This window comes from Podarcis melisellensis (assembly GCF_964234715.1).
Source record: "Podarcis melisellensis genome assembly, chromosome: 4".
NCBI lineage: Eukaryota > Metazoa > Chordata > Lepidosauria > Squamata > Lacertidae > Podarcis > Podarcis melisellensis.
The window spans coordinates 25289273-25302755 of record NC_138531.1 but is presented as its reverse complement, the minus strand read 5'-3'; the positions used below and the strand labels follow the sequence as shown (position 1 = coordinate 25302755).

The 13483-nt window shown below is 43.7% G+C and overlaps 1 long non-coding RNA gene across 1 annotated transcript; it reads left to right on the top strand.

Annotated features, from left to right (window-relative positions):
* Positions 1–419: 419 nt before the first annotated feature.
* Positions 420–921, top strand: LOC309368226. The gene is made up of 2 exons (XR_014167655.1): positions 420–524; positions 809–921. It is a non-coding gene; the product is annotated as an uncharacterized lncRNA (long non-coding RNA).
* Positions 922–13483: the final 12562 nt, after the last annotated feature.

Sequence of the window (13483 nt, the reverse complement as noted above, 5' to 3'; positions counted from 1 at the left end):
TTCAAAATATAAGATAAAAAACAAATAAAATAAAACCTACATGCAGCAACTGTGGCAAATGGCTTTAGATACCTATTAGGTCCACAAATTACCATATAGCACATATTCAACAACAAAAACCAGAGACAATTTGTTGTTGGAAAAGGACAACTGGACATATAAAGGGACCCGTTGTCAGGAGCTTGTCCTACACTCGAGTAGGACCCTTCAGTAGCTTAGGGTCCCATCAACCCTAAATCCAGCCCTGCACATACCCCTGCAAGACTATGTGATAGGAGGAAAATGTTGATTAGATTATTTGAAAATCAGGACTGGATCTTCTTTATACCGGCAGCTTGACGTGGAAATGAAGTGATAGAATCCTGATGTCATAAATAGCAGAGTTCAGACTCCCAAGTGGGGTGCCATCTTTTTTATGATCCACAATATGGAAAGAAAGAGAGAACGGAAGAATGAAAGGAAAGAAGGGGGGAAAGAAAACAATCCTTCAGATAGATAGGTAGCACAGCAGGGGCAAAGTTGAGGTAAAATATTTCCCCTGTTATGCTCATTTTCTACTTGCAGAGAATTTTTATGTGGGGCAACACATAAAGCTCTCCTTTTTTACAATCTAAAGTTGTAGACTTCACTTTGCTACCTCGGTTTTGTTACATTGTACATGCACACTTGGCCGAAACTGACATGTTTGAGTGTAAACAGTTGGGAAAAAAGCAATACATTTTAACACTTTTCAACATCTGTTTCAAAGCAAAATAAAGCAGCTAAATTGAATTTAATAATCTCTCTTCCTTCCTCTTCTTTTGAATAGATTAGACACTACAGGGAGCCATGTGGTTTCGATCTGGCCTGGTATTTCAAGATGCAGGCAAATTCATTGTCTCTGGCGCATGTTCCGAATAAATCATACTTACTCGTTGTGTAGGCGGGGAGCAGATCTGTCAGAACAACTCCAGATTGGCATGTATATCGTATGCAATAGCAACAGGAGCATAAAACAGAATAAATATCCATAATGTTGCATGCATACATGAAAGAGGTGAAAGAGAGCACAAAATATGGTCTGAAGCTCAACATAAAAACACCCGAAGATCATGGCCACCTGTCCCATCAACTCCTGGCAAATAGAAGGGGAAGAAATGGAGGCAGTGAGAGATTTACTTTCTTGGGTTCCATGATCACTGCAGATGGTGACAGCAGTCACGAAATTAAAAGACGCCTGCTTCTTGGGAGAAAAGCAATGACAAACCTAGACAGCATCTTAAAAAGCAGAGACATCACCTTGCTGACAGAGATCTATATAGTTAAAGCTATGGTCTTCCCAGTAGTGATGCTGGATCATAAAGAAGGCTGATCGCCGAAGAATTGATGCTTTTGAATTATGGTGCTGGAGGAGACTCTTGAGAGTCCCATGTTCTGCAAGAAGATCAAACCTCTCCATTCTGAAGGAAATCAGCCCTGAGTGCTCACTGGAAAGACAGATCGTGAAGCTGAGGCTCCAATACTTTGGCCACCTCATGAGAAGAGAAGACTCCCTGGAAAAGTCCCTGATGTCGGGAAAGATGGAGGGCACAACGAGAAGGGGACAACAGAGGACGAGATGGTTGGATAGTGTTCTCGAAGCTACCAGCATGAGTTTGACCAAACTGCGGGAGGCAGTGGAAGACAGGAGTGCCTGGTGTGCTCTGGTCCATGGGGTCACGAAGAATCGGACACGACTAAATGACTAAACAACAACAACAAGAAGAAGAAGCATGCATAAGAAGAGTCCTGTCCTGTTGGATCTGTGCTTTCAGTTGTCAGATACATGACTATCGGAAGCCCACAAGCAAGATCAGAGTGCTTCAACAATCTCCCCGTTTGTGATTCACAGCATACTACTGCTAACACTAGAGACAGAAATAGTAGGGGTCTGCACTGGCTCTGTGCCTAAACTAAATAACAAGAGTAATTGAGGGGATTCTTCAGTCTCCCCTCAACCTCCCAAAAAGGTCTGATATGGGCCCCTACAAAGCTTCATGGCAATTCTTTTCTGTCCTGTATTTCTTATATATCTGTATGTTTCTCTGGGTTTGTGGGTTTTGCAAGAGGTGAGGCTGCCCAAAATCATACTTGAAGACCCTACAAGAGTCCCTATTTTCCAGGGACAGTCCCAGATTTACAGAAGCCATCCCGGTTTCTGATTTGATCCTAGAATGCCCCCCTTTTCCTTAGGACGTCCCTATATTTATCGGAGAAATGTTGGAGGGTATGAAGCTATGTGACCCCCAAGCCAAGGAGATAAGTAACTATACAAGCTTTAGAAGACATCTGAAGACAACCCTGTATAGTTTTATTATGTTTTTGTGTATGTTGGAAGCCGCCCAGAGTGGCTGGGGCACACCAGTCAGATGGGCAGGGTAAAATTGTTGTTGTTGTTGTTCCCTATTTTCAGAGTAATGTTGGGGGTATGTACCTGCCAAGCACGGAAGAGATCTGGGGTGATGGGGTTTTTGTTGTTGCTGCTGAAGCACAACCGCATACCTTCCAACATCTTTCTGATGAAAATAGGGACATCCTGTTCCATAATTATAATAATAACAATCTGGGTGGCTTCCAACATATATAAAACCATAAGTTTCTATCATTTTTCAAAATTGTATGCATGCATCTATTTTGGCTTTGTGAGAAGTTTGGTAGTGGTCAAAAGGGTTTATATTTTACTTTTACCCACTGTGTATTTAGAGGGAGATTAGTTTTCTAAGTTTATTTAGCCGTATATATTTTTTGGAACAGCAGTGGTTCTTTAAAAGTAGCATTCAGTGACAGAGACAACGGAATGATCAAGAGTTTGTCTGTTCATTCGGTTTTTTAAATGGTCTACTTTTGTCGTTGCAGCCTGGAGTGCGGTTCTGAAATGGAAAACTCTTTCCTTGGTTGTAATTACTTGTCATGAAAGCTCAATGTCTACTTTTTTTGTTTTTAACTTGACTGTAATTCCAGCAGCCTTAATTTTAAATGATTTAAGTAATTACATTATTTCATGCTTGGCAGTTGCCATTCTATCTTGTGGGAATTAGGCAAACATCACCAGATCCAAGCGTTTAATCATCTTCATGTCTGAAGGCGTTTAAAGGGCAGGTTCAGAAAGTTTGTCAAATGTCTGGCACTGCTTCCATGCAGCTCCAGCTTATCAGTCTACATATAGGTAGTTCATGCATACGGCAAATTGTTAGTAGATAAAGGCAACACACCTATTGTTAATGCTGCTCTTGGCTTTATATCTGCATTGCCAAGATAAGTGTGGCCTGTGTGTCAAACCTTCCCCAAAAGCCAAGAGAGAGAAACAACTTTGTGTCTAGCCAGAACTGTTTACAGGATAAACAAGCAGTTTACAGCTTCCCACATAATGTGGAAGGCACATCAGAGGCTGGTTGTTATACAATAGAGGGAGGAAGTTAATGGAACTGGATCAAGGAAATTACTATAACTCAGCACTTCATAAAAAGTGCAATTTATCACTAATTAAAAAAAAATGGAAACTTTTCTGATAAGTTAACAAAAGAAAAATGTAGACCTTGAATTGCCGCATCAGGATAAATCAGTTCTGTCAGGTTAATATAGCTCCGAAAGCCAAACCTTCTAAAATTACAAAAGCTGCAATTGCACTGTGCATTTCTACCTGGAACACAACCAATAAGAGCTCTGTGCTTTAATGGGCCCTGACAAGACAAGCATGACATCACCTCTTAAAGTGACAGCTTTATTCATTTTACCATTGTATGGTATTGATTTCACATGCAAAAAGTAGGCCACTGAGTGCTTTATATGTGCCACACAGAGAAAGTCTTTTCCAAAGATGAAATTATCTTTCCTTTTTCTTTTCCTTTCCTCGCTCCCCTGTCCTGCAGCCCAGTAACAGGGTCTCCAGCACTTTATGATTTTACTTTTCGACATATATAAAAACCATTCACCATTCAGTCTTCCAAAATGCACACTAAGATCAGCCTGTAGGGATATTCATATGGAAAGAGACACATCATAAGATACTCTGAACTCAGATCATTTTGTTCTGGGTTCAGCCATAGTCTACAGAATAACAACTACTGTACTGTATGCCCTTACCATAACCTCAAAGTGTCCCTGTTTTCCAGCGACAGTCCCAGAATTACAAAAGCCATCCCAGTTTCTGATTTGATCTTGAAATGTTCCCATTTCCCCTGCCGGTGCTGATGCTGCCAGGCTTGGAGAATTTGCCCTTAGCAACAGCTGTGGCTGCAAGGGAGCATCCATTTGCCTTTCCATGACCCCTCCAGTATCCCTATCTTCCAGGGACGTTCCTGGATTTGCAGCAGCTGGTCCAGTTTCTGATTTGATCCTGGGATGCCCTGCTTTTCCTTAGGGCGTCTCTATTTTCACTGGAGAAATGTTGAAGGGTATGGTAGGCTGTCCCTATTTACATTAGAGAAATGTTGGAGGGAACATCTGTATCTTCATCAAAGAAATGTGGGAAGGTAAGGAATAAGGTGTCCCATTTTCACCGGGGAAATGTTGGGGGATATGCATGTTATTCTAAAGCAGCAATGCGGCAGCAAGCAAAGGCTATAGCAGCCAAGACTGCTGCTTGTGGCTGGAAAGCCAAACAGGAAGTTTGTGACTGTTGCCATGGGAACAAAGGGGCAGTCCATTCTGTACTGAGCACCGGATGTTAGCTCAGTGGGTTTGTCATATGACCTGTACAGGACGTACATGGGTGGAGTTTATTCTAACTGCTGATGAGTGCAGACATGTTTTCTCTGTACTGAAGTAAAAGACAGGAATAAAAGATGTAAATAGATTTCTGTCTGCTTCTTTCCCCTCCCTGGGGACACCAAAGGGGAGAGAGGAGCAGTTGGTGTGTTTTCCTCACAGCCTGAGGAAAATCGCCGGAACGGACCTCGCGTATGTTTATTCCTGCCGGGAGTCGCCGAGGGAGGTCTAAGGAATTCAGCCGGTGCCTAAACAGATAGGCACATACCTCAAGACGGGCAGAGAATTCCAACAGTGGTAGCAGACGCCGGTTGCTGTTTTCATCGACCTCTGCATCAAGAAGTGGCCTCCATGGAAGCCTGAGGTGAGAAAGCTGATTCTCTGCGGCCAGAGGCTGACCAGAAGAATCTGAAAGCCAAGCAACGGAGCCCAGGTATGAGATTTTCGGGCTTAAAGGAGTGAATGCAGATTGAGTTATTCTCTGCTTCACGGGGAGCAGCGTTTGGGTAAAACAGCTCCAGTCAAAAGAGAAACCGCATTCCAAACATTCCTGTGGTTAATCCTGTTCAAGGGAAGGAATGCTGTTGCTTAGCAACGAAGGCCATGCCTCAGAGAGGAGAAGTGAAAGTTAAAATGGAATGTTTTGTCTTCAGAGTCTGAAGAGCTCTTGGAAATTTCCAACGCAGCCAGCGTTGAGAGCTGCCAGGTGGCACAGAGTGTAAACAAGCCAGCTATTGGATTTTAGAGGCTTGTGTTTGAGAGTCAGTGCAAGGACTCAAAATGGATGCCAAGAGGGGGGGAGGCCTGCCTACTCCAGACCTCCTGACCAGTGACAATTATGCATCTTGGTCTATTAAGATGAAGGCCCTGCTGCAGAATCAGAGACTGTTTGGGGTGATTGAAAATCCCATTCCAGCAGCACCAACGCGTGCTTGGGAGTCACAGGATGTGAAGGCCAGAACTGCCATAATTCTGTGCGTGTCAGATTCGGAGCTGATCCACATACAAGATTTAGGCCACGCGAGAGATGTTTGGGACACGCTGAGAAGGACACATCAGAGAGATGCAGGTTCTTCAGCGTTGCTGTATTTTGAGAAGCTGACCAACCTGAGGCTTGCGCCTGATGGAGATGTTCAAGCGCACCTGACGGAAATGAAATTTCTGCGTCAACAGATGGTGGAACGCAATTTCCGTCTGGATGAGGAAGTGTTTTGCTTCATGGTGATAAACAGCCTGAATCGGACTTACAAAACGGTTGCCAGTCAGCTGGGGTCTCTCCCAGCAGCTGATCTAACTTCGGAGAGGGTCTTTGCCGTGGTTCTTTGTGAACATGACAGACTTGCCGCCCTGGACGTGAAGGACAGGGGGAGACAAGAACGGAGTTCTAACGCCCCTACTGCTGTTGCTACTGGAGAAAGCGCTGAAGCTTTAAACGTTGTCCGATGTTACAATTGTGACCAAACTGGGCATCTTCAGCGGTACTGCAAGAAGCCACGTCAGAACAGAGGAGCCAAGGCCAGCTCCACAAAGTCTGAGGCGTCAGACAAAGGTCACACCAAGCCAAAGGCAAAGACTGCAAAGGCTTTGATGTCGCTAAGAGCCACACCAGAAGTGGGGAATTCTTTCGTTTTGGATACTGGAGCCACAGTTCACATGACAGGACACAGAGGACTATTTTCTACGTTTGAGAAGCAAAGCTTCGCGGTGCAACTAGCCAACGGTCAAGAGCTGGAAGCCACCGGGATTGGAACTGTGTATCTTAAAAGTCTGAACTTGACTATAAGCAATGTTTACTTGGTTCCAGATTTGAAGTTTAATCTGCTCAGCGTTTCGCAGATTGCCAAGAAGGGACTAAAACTGTCCTATGATGATCAGAACTGCGAGATCTACAAAGATGGAGAGTTGTATCTTTCTGCCAAAGAGAAAGATGGACTGTATTTGTTGACTTTTGATCAAAGTGATTACATGAAATGTAATTCTTGTGATTCTAACATGATCTCTTTTACAGGTGTAGCCAAGAAGAACGCCAAGCTGGTGACCTCGAGGGTCGACAAGGCATTTCAGCGGGTGTATACTGATGTGATTGGTCCTCTAGCGCCTTCTAGAGGCAATGCAAAGTATTACCTAATATGTGTTGATTCTTTCACAGGTTTTGTCTGGATTTATCTTTTGGAGAGACCGAAAGAAGCCTTAGAAAGGTTTAAAGAGTTTTGTGACAAGGTTAAAAATATGCATGATGCTGACATAGATTGTCTTTGCACAGATGAGAAGCCAATTTTTCTTTTACAGGTGTTCCAGAGGTTCCTGAAGAAGAAAGGGATAAGACACAAAACTGCTAGTTCCGAACAAGCTTGGAACAAATGTGTCTGTAGTAGGGTGAACAGAGAATTGCAAAAGGGAATGGAAGCGCAATTGCTTAGTTCACATCTGCCACATGAGTACTGGGCTGAGTCGCTAATGTCGTTCTGTTACACGTGGTTGAGAAAGTTTTCAAAAGAGTTGGGATGTTCTCCTTTTGAGAAACTGTTCCACAGAAAACCTTCTGTTGCCCATTTCAAGGTTTTTGGGTCTCATGTGAGAACAGAAGCTCCAGGTGGAGTAAAGAATGCCAGAGGCATTTTTGTGGGTTATGAAAAGGGTCTCTACAGAGTAATTTTGTCTGAATCTGGTCAGGTGATTCTCACAAAATTTCTAGAGAGTGCTCCTGAACAGGAGAGAGTGATAATTCACACATTTCCCACAGGTGATGATGATTCTGATGATGATGATGATGAGTTTGATCTTATTGAGTTCAGTACTACTGATGATGACAGCGATAGCTCAGACAGCTCAGTTGTCACAGTCATTGAGAGGAAATCTCACACAATGACTAGACCCTCAAAAGAGGAGGATGAACCACTGATTAAGCTTAGTACTGGTTCTCCAGAGAGTTCAAAGGCTGAACCAGAAAGCAAAGAAGAGCAGCACCTCTTACGTAGGTCTGAGAGAGCAACGAAGGGTGTACCACCCAAGAGGTATTCACAAGAGTTTGCTAACTTATGTGTTGCTGTTGTAAATGACCAAGGTCAAATTGAAGCTGTGTCTGAGTCAGAGACAAAGGCACAACAGAGAGTTGTTAACCAAGGTAACGCAGAAGCACTCATTCCTTGGAAGTCACACAACCAGAGAGGTACATTGGTAAAACCAGTGGCGGGTAGTTCCAAGGGTGGAACTGAAACAACAGGGGAATGTTATAAGTATAACAACTGTTTGTTTTCTTCTCTGGATGACGCTTTGCTCGCAGCACGCATTGATACTTTAGGGGGAGTATGTTATTCTAAAGCAGCAATGCGGCAGCAAGCAAAGGCTATAGCAGCCAAGACTGCTGCTTGTGGCTGGAAAGCCAAACAGGAAGTTTGTGACTGTTGCCATGGGAACAAAGGGGCAGTCCATTCTGTACTGAGCACCGGATGTTAGCTCAGTGGGTTTGTCATATGACCTGTACAGGACGTACATGGGTGGAGATTATTCTAACTGCTGATGAGTGCAGACATGTTTTCTCTGTACTGAAGTAAAAGACAGGAATAAAAGATGTAAATAGATTTCTGTCTGCTTCTTTCCCCTCCCTGGGGACACCAAAGGGGAGAGAGGAGCAGTTGGTGTGTTTTCCTCACAGCCTGAGGAAAATCGCCGGAACGGACCTCGCGTATGTTTATTCCTGCCGGGAGTCGCCGAGGGAGGTCTAAGGAATTCAGCCGGTGCCTAAACAGATAGGCACATACCTCAAGACGGGCAGAGAATTCCAACAATGCATGACCTCCACTGCCAGCATCCTTCCTCAGGCAGCTGAGGAGGAGGAGAGGCAAGGTAGAGGAGAGGCTGCTACCACTGAGCCCCAGCCCAGAGGGCAGGGCCACCCTGGGCAAGAAGGAAGATGGAGCAGAGTGGAACACAAGGAGCCTTGGGGTTTTTGGGGTTGTTTTTTTTTAATGCTTTGTGCGCCTGCATCTGATCTTGTCCCTTGCTAACATTTATTTATTGATGTGTTTTTCTTTTTGCAAATCTACCAAAGAATAACATAAAATCAGGATTCAGGGGTGGCACTCGCCCCCCTTCTGATAGGAAATGCTCTCTGGGGGGGTGTCAAAAATGGGGCATAGAGGAGGGGCAGTTGGGGGGCAGTGAGAAATGTTTGTATTTTCATCTGAGGGATGTTGGCAGGTAAGTTATACTATATGTGCATACCATAGCACTGTATATTTAAATGTGTATATAGAAAAAAAGGAATCAGAGTGCAGTAATGCATACATGAGTCTACTGCAAATGACTTAGGCTACAATTCTATATTCACATGGGAACAAGACCCATTGGCCTTAATGAGACTTTCCTCTGAGCGTAGAAATTGCACTATACTATATCACCTGACAACAAGTGGCTTTGAATTTGTTAAATGCACATGTTAAGCCAACAGCAACTAAAACGCATTTGCACCAATGCACCCAGAAGAATGTTCCATTCCATCATTTCATTCCAGAAAGAATATTCAGATTAATTTCAGTACCCTATGATCCAGGACAAACAGAACATTGAAAACAAAACAAAACCGTGTAGCTATTTTAGATAATGTTTCACATTCATGAATCCTCTAGGGCAGGGATGGAAAACCTGCAGGCATGGGGCAAAGTTAGACCACAAGGGCTCCCCGAAACCTCCAAAGCAATGGTCCAGTCTTTGCCTTGTCTCCCACAATAATATCAACACATTTCCAGTGAATGAGACGCTTGGGTCCATCTTTTCTGCTTAGCCAGTCATAAAAATCACTAGACTTATATCACTCCTCTGTCTCCAAGGTGAAGAAACCAGGCATAGAAATAGGGAGGGAGAGAGGGAGGCACGATTCCTTTCCTGTTCTCCATGCTTTTTTCTCTCTCAGCACCCATGCTTAAAGCTTAAATTTTAGGTTGAGCTTTAGGAAGTAAGGAGTCGAGTGGCACAGTTCTTGCATAGCTCAAGGGGCAGGGCCACAGAGCAGCTGACTTAGTCAAAATTACTCACACAGGAGAGGAGGGTGGAGGCCTAGACACAATCATCGTGACCTTTAGGTCTAGGTTCCACCTCAAAGCAGATTGCACTAGCAAAGGAAGGAGAGATGGTTATGTTTGATCAAGGGTCCAGGGGAGTCTGGATAACTGTTTACTTAATTTACCGTATTTTTTGCACCATAGGACGCACTTTTTCCCCTCCAAAAATGAAGGGGAAATGTGTGTGCGTCCTATGGTGTGAATGCAGGCTTTCGCTGAAGCCTGGAGAGTGAGAGGGGTCGGTGCGCACCGACCCCTCACGCTCTCCAGGCTTCGCACACCTCTCCGCAAGCAGCGGGAGCCCAGCGCTGGGCTCCCGCTGCTTGCGGAGAGTTGCCAGCATGCCGAAGCCTGCGCGCGCTGAGCTCAGCGCGCCCAGGCTTCGAGGACCTCTCCGCAAGCAGCGGGAGCGCTCCCACGGCTTGCAGAGAGCTGCCTGTTTGGGGGCTGGGGTCGGGGGAAGCTCGAGCTTCCCCCGCCCCAGCCCCGCGCCTTGGGGGGGAAATAATTTTTTTCCCTTTATTTCCCCCCAAAAAAACTGGGTGCGCCCTATGGTCCGGTGCGCCCTATGGTGCGAAAAATACGGTACTTATTTAATGCTGCCTGGATAGCTCTGTTGGTTAGAGCATGGTGATGATAATGCCAGGGTTGCAGGATTGGTCCCCCGTTGCATATTCCTGCATTGTGGAGAGTTGGACTAGATGATCATCAGTGTCCCTTCAAACTCCTCTGATTCTACTTTTCACATTGGTATCAGTCACTTTTTATACCTTTATTTATTTACTTACTTACTTACTTACTTACTTATTTATGAATGAATGACCTGGTTGTCCACTGGCGAGAAGGACGGAAGCCTTGATTTGATCTTCATACAACAAACATCTTTCTTTTTAATGAACGGGACGCATATTTCAATTTTCTTGGCGTATTTTTGAAACCTGACCCTTTAATTTCTAATAGGAGCAAAGGCATGGATGATCAGCTTCTTTCACAATCGGGACTTGGGGCACCTCCAGACTTGTGTTTTATCCGGGTGTTCTTGACACTAGTGCATTAGTGGTAGACTTATCCTGTTTTAGTTTGTTCTGTAATGCTTCCCCCAGGCTACCACACTATTGCTGTTCATCAGTGCACACACACACACACACACACACACACACACACACACACACAAAACAGGATGAGAAGAAACCAGAACATTTCTGGAATACAAAGTTACAGGATTTAAGCAGGAAGTTGCAGGATATGTACCCTAATGGGGGGGGGGCTTAGTGTGACCACTCCAAAACCTTTGTAGGCAGAAATGGTATTGAAAGCTGGACCGCCCCAGTAGCCTCATAAGCACAAGATATCATGGATGTGCAATTCAAATAATGTCTGGAGGGGTGCATAGTTGCAGGCAATCTGAGGAGTTCCTGATCAGGGGCTTAAAATCTCAAAGACACATCAGATTTTGACAATGACAATGAAGGAGGAGGAGGAGGAGGAGGAGGAGGAGAAGAGGAAAATTGCAAGGCACCTCCCTCTAGTTATTTCACAGCTTGCTGATAGATTGTGGCCTCGTGGCAGCCAAGTCTAACTTGATTTTATTGTGGGATAATCTCTCCATTCTGTAAAAGTACTATGAAATCAGCCTCAGACGTTTTCCCCACAAACACATAATCTGACAGCATAAACATCACTATGAAAGCCAAAGCTAATGGAGAAAGATTGATTCAGAAACGCAAATAACACGGTCCAGAAGTTGCCAAAAAGCATGCAATTTGCAGGTTTGCAATGCTCCAGACTGTGCTGCTTTACTCCTAATTTAGATTCAACAAGCTAGGAAATGTCTATAGTGCATGCACATCCACAGTCCTGAACAATTCTGCAAATAAAGTTAGCAAACAAAGAAGAGTTGTATACAAAGTCTATGAATAAAAAATAAAGTGTATGGGACTGCATGAAATTAATAATATCCAAAACACCAATATTATTTTAATTGAAATGTCTGGATCAATTACTGTTACATGCACCAATATGATTCACCTAGAGTCCTGCACAAAGCAGAATGGTGAAAGGTGATGTATCGAGAAATCAGGCTGTAATGATCCATGCTTTGGTAATCTCCTGTTTGGATTTACTGTAAATTTGAAAGGGGCTGCCTTTGAAGATGCTCCACAAAATTCAGGTGGTTCAAAATATGGCAGCAGGAGTGTTTTTATGGGGGTGGGCATTATGAACACATCATGCTGGTCCTTTATTATCTGCACGAGCTTCCAATTCATTTCTGGGGCCAATTCAAGGTGCTGGTTTTGACCTATAAAGTTCCACATGGCTTGGAACCTCAGTACATGTTACAAACAGAACATCTCCTCCACACACAACCCCCTTCATCTACAGAGGCCCTTCTCTGTTCTCCCCCTCAGTCTAAAGCTTGGAAACTAGCCATCACAGAAAGAACCTTTTTGATGGCTGTCCCTCTCCTGTCCCCAAGGAAGATCTCTGGGTACCCACATTGTTTTTTCAGTGCCTTTTGTTCTTCCAGATCTTGTTTTAGGTCCCTTTGTTGGGTTTAGTATACATATTTGATGTCCATTTTAGTTCTGTGCTGTGTACGCTATTTCATGCTGTTGGTTTGGTATTTGCTGTTTGTGCTAGCTTGTTGCTTAAACTTATCATTGCTTTTAATGCTACCGTGACTTTATCGTTATTCTTTTGCTTTTTTTAAATTTTGTACAATGCTTAGAGTATTTATTTTACAAGGCATCCCATAAAGAAGAACAACAGTGACAAAAGTGGTGGAGTACACAATTTCCTCTTCCCATTCACCCAGATCAAAAAACAATTAGCGAAACACACTCAGAGTCATCGTTAGTGCAACATAACTCAAATGTTCTACATGCAGTAAGTGCTTCCATGTGAAGTAAGTAAAAATAAAGGAATTATGAGACATCTGAAAGGCTATTTTAGCATCACAGATGACTGAGACATCACTTCATCTCAATTGCTTGGAAAATCTAAATGGATGAGGCTCGTGAAGAGATATTGGTTACCACAAAGCTGTTACTGTGCATCTTCACATTCTTTACAATACAGCTCTCACAGCAATGAAGACAGCTTCCGAAGAACAATATATCCACCCAGCTGTTAAGTTCTTCCTTCTCTTTCTATATATATACTCTATTCTGAAAGCCAAAAGATATGTGTTTTCCTTCTCTTTAAATAAGAGATAGAGCAAAGCCATTTTAGTACATCTTGGATTCTGTTTGATGTTCATTTTGAACAAGGCTTTTAAGTTTCCCATTCTTTACAAATACTTGTGTTGCTATAGTTTTTGACCCTTACTCTCAAGAGAGTGGCTTTCCACCTCCCTTCCAGGATAGAAAGCTTTTGATCCCCTTTGTCTCCCTGCCTACTCATAGCAAACAAACTGCAGACATGATCAAGAAGATGCCCTCTTAAGTGCCTTGTTGAATTCCAGAGACTTGAGGACAAAACTTTCTTTTTCACTTAAGAAGAGAAAGCCATCTATGTGGCCTATGCGTGCTTCTTGCAGAGCACATTTCTTCAATGGGTACAGTCACCAGCCATGTTTCTCTGACCCAACAAACACACCAGGCTGCAGTAAAAATTCTATGCATGGGAACCATTGCAGCCTCAGGGAGCAATTTGGAGGAGACATCTAAACACCAGGCACTAAGTAATAATAATAATAG